General features: G+C 31.6%; 1 non-coding gene across 1 annotated transcript; it reads left to right on the top strand.

The window, feature by feature from the left end:
* The first annotated feature begins 312 nt into the window (after positions 1-312).
* Positions 313-385, top strand: TRNAA-CGC. Its single transcript has one exon. It is a non-coding gene; the product is annotated as a tRNA-Ala (tRNA).
* The last annotated feature ends 3,458 nt before the right edge of the window (positions 386-3,843 follow it).

The raw sequence follows: 3,843 nt of genomic DNA, 5'->3' as shown, positions 1-3,843 counted from the left end.
CTATATACATTTAGAAACAAGTCTCAATCTTAAACTAAATAAATAACGTCTTTGGTTTGCAACGTAATTTCCCTATAGATGATAATGATCAGCATATAACATTAGCCGTTAAAAATAGCAAACAAATCCTAATAAAAAATAAATTACATAACAACAAAGCTTTAGAAAATATATATATATATATATAGATTCTCATTTGTATGAAGAAGTTACACTTTACATAATATATAAGTCTTGGGTACCTGACAAGTCACAAACTAGTGTATTAAACAAGTAATAATTATGTGGATACAAAATTAAATTAGTAATCACGGGGGTGTAGCTCATATGGTAGAGCGCTCGCTTCGCATGCGAGAGGCACGGGGTTCGATTCCCCGCACCTCCATTTCTTCTTCATTTTTTACAAGTCTACATAACAAATACTGGACCACTCACTCACCACCAAAAGTTCAGCCCAAAAGGCCCAATTCCTTAACAAACTAAACTAAGAACATTTCAAGAATTTTCTAAAATCTTATTTTGCTTATATAATTTTGTATCGAGGAAATGATGTATTCCTTAACATAAATTCATATAGATTGACGTATACTAGTCACAATTCATATAGATTGACGTATACTAGTCACAATTCATATAGATTGACGTATACAAGTCACTTGCCCTTGTAAATAATTTCATTAAAGGTATTATAAATATGAAAAATGATAAATCCTTCTAAAAATCCCATAACCATCTGATCTTGACACTTGATAGAATCAAAAGATGAGATTAAGAATGAGTAAATTATACTTGTCATCTTTAATGTTTTTTGAAGGATTATTAAGCTATTTATTGAGAAGATATATCATTTCCAAGTATATTATGTGGAAATAATGAAACTTGTGCATTAAAGGAGTCAAAACTCATAATGTAGTATAGAGCATTGATATAGATATAGATTAACTGGTCATCCGCGTAATGCGATGAGGACGATCAAAACTTCTAATTATGTATGGGTGCTGATGTATTCACAACACACATTCTCCATCTACAGCAATTTTTTCCGAGATGACTATTATATCCTTTTTAAACTTTACATTTCCTAACTTTTTATTTCCTTTCTCTAACGAAAAAAAAAAATAATTATCTCATTTACTCTTTTACCCGACTTTTTAATTTCTTCTTTCTCTTTATCAACCCCAATTATTCACTGCTACAGGCATGAGCACAGTCAAAAGACCGGACCGGACCGGACTGACCGATGTGGACCGAAGATCGAAATGGCAGAAAAACATAGACCGGCCCGATACCTGCTCGGGCGATCCGGTCTGGGTTAGCCCGGGTCGGTTCGGTTTTTTTTTTAGTCAGACCGAAATGCATCAACAAATCAAAAGATGGGCTTTTCCTGCTGGGCTAAAGACACATTCCAATTGGGCCAACGAAAAAAACCTGCTGGGCTAGTGAATCCAGACCAAATTTCATGCATTGCAAAAACCTGCTGTACTTCAATACATGCATATAATCAATATATTATACGAGTATATTACATACCAGAAACCAGTAGCCTTCAATCCTTTTTTATGTGGATTGTGGAACGACAACATACCAAAAAATGATCAAAAGACAAAGTTCTTTGACATTCTAGTATTCTACACAAAAGCCCCAAAAAATCATCTAAATGTCTAGGGTTTTTTCCAGAAATATTATTATATATTAATCATCAATTTCGTGATTTTATAGTTTTAAAGACATAATAAAATTTATCTTACCATGGATGATGATGATTGAGACATTCTTGTAGCCTTGAATTCGATAAGAACTAGCAGATTTGAAGAAGATTTGAGAATTTTGAATGAATTATCGAAGAAGAAAAGGCATACTTCTTATCTTTAACAATCCCAATAAACGTACCCTTAACCCTTGTAAACTGTAAAGTGAAATTAGAACGGCACGTCCCCTTTTTTTAAAAGATATAACTCGTTCCTTTTTTTAATGATGGACTTGGACGGGTAAAGGGAGGGAGAGGATGGACTAAATAAAGCCCCACTGATAAGCCCATTCTAGTATTCTACACAAAAGCCTCAAATTAGAGCAAATATCGGGTTATCGGCCTTGACCGAATTTCTGCCGGGTTTTGGACCAAACTGGACCGAACCCGAGATAACATGGATATCTAGGACCGAAGACCAGACCGTTTGTGGCTCGGTCGGGCCGGTCTGGTTTGGTTTCGGGTCAGTTAATGTCGGGTTTCGGGTTTCCAGTCCAAATGCTCATGCCTAACTACTACCAATACTGTTTCCATTGTTGTCATCTCAATTTCACAGACTCCACATCAATTCTCTCCTCTAGAAGCCAACCACAATCTCATTTGGATCAACTATGAAATCACATGTACTTGATTAAGCTAATAGAAAAAGCCCTAAATTAAATGTATAATGTTACCGTTCAAGCAAAGTCAATAAGATTTTTACAACAATAAAGCATTCTTTTCTTAACTTTGTATAATCGTTAATTTGTGGGGTTCGAAGGGAAATATTATATGCTTGAAATTCAAGAGAAATATCATGCTTAAAACTCCCTTTTAAGCCCATGTGTAGTTTCGAGTATTTTGATTTGTTTCTAATGCACTTTATTGAATTATCGAAGTTAAATGTCTTTATTTTTGGGTTATGAATTGCAGCTCTACAAAGTAAACATACTTATATGGAACTTAACAATCGAAGTTAAATGTCTTTATTTTTGGGTTACGAATTTTAGCTTATAAGATACAATATTGCGTCATGTTTATTATATTGGGTCTTGTACTAATGTAATGTAGAATCATGCTAGAAACATGCTACTTAATGTGATGAGGAGGAGAAAGAAAATTAACATATATTCTTGGTTAGTGATCTGGTACAATTAAAAGAATAAAAATGTAAAATATGAAAAGGGTATAATATTGTAGTAGATGGAGAATGTGTGTTGTGAATATATCGGCTTCCATCTACTAACCTGAAAATTCGAATATTAAAATTTAAGTATCCAGATTAAAATAACTAACAACATTATGAATTGCCATAAGCTTAATGATGAACTTGAAGACGATATAATGACTATAGTGGGTAGGTTGGTGTAGATGTTTACTTTAATCTTTTAAAGCCAAATATGAGGGCATGTTTATAAATTAGGTAAAATTTGTATTTATTCTGCAAGTGATCTTACAATCTAAAATGAAAGAATATCTGGTGCGTTCTGTAGTTACATAAACAGGATAAATGATATTTACAAACAGTTTTTAAATTGTTGTCCTCCATTCTCCTTTCGGCTTCATCTCCGTTGGTAACATGCTATATATAAGAAACTAGTTTTAGTCTTGCCCGATAGACAAATAGTAATAAATTAAAATGAATTAAAATAATTTTCAAAATCTTTAAATATATATAGAATAGAAACCTTAATTCATGATTGGAAAAGTATAAACCTTTAGATGTAATATGTTTTTATTAAATTATATTTTTATATAATATTTTTATCATATAACGAAAATATTTGGTTGTAAAGATTTTTGTATAGGTTTTTTTTTTTTTTTTTATCATATAACGTTTTTATTAAATCAATGTTTTAAAAACTGAATCGGATGTCAAACCGGCCTTCCTATTAAAAACTAAAAAACAAATATGGAGTCTATAGTAAGCTATCACAATTATATATCAGAAAAATAACTGTATGAAAATTACAATGATATTATGAAAAAATTTTAAACTTAGATTAACACAACATGCGATATATAGATTGATAATTAAATTGCTTAGTAATTTTAGTGTATAACTATCTTATTCGAGCAAAACTTTAAAGTACAAGTACAATGAAAATGCAGACATA

This window comes from Erigeron canadensis, chromosome 1, assembly GCF_010389155.1.
Source record: "Erigeron canadensis isolate Cc75 chromosome 1, C_canadensis_v1, whole genome shotgun sequence".
Classification (NCBI taxonomy): domain Eukaryota; kingdom Viridiplantae; phylum Streptophyta; class Magnoliopsida; order Asterales; family Asteraceae; genus Erigeron; species Erigeron canadensis.
This window is presented reverse-complemented; position numbering and strand designations above follow the sequence as displayed.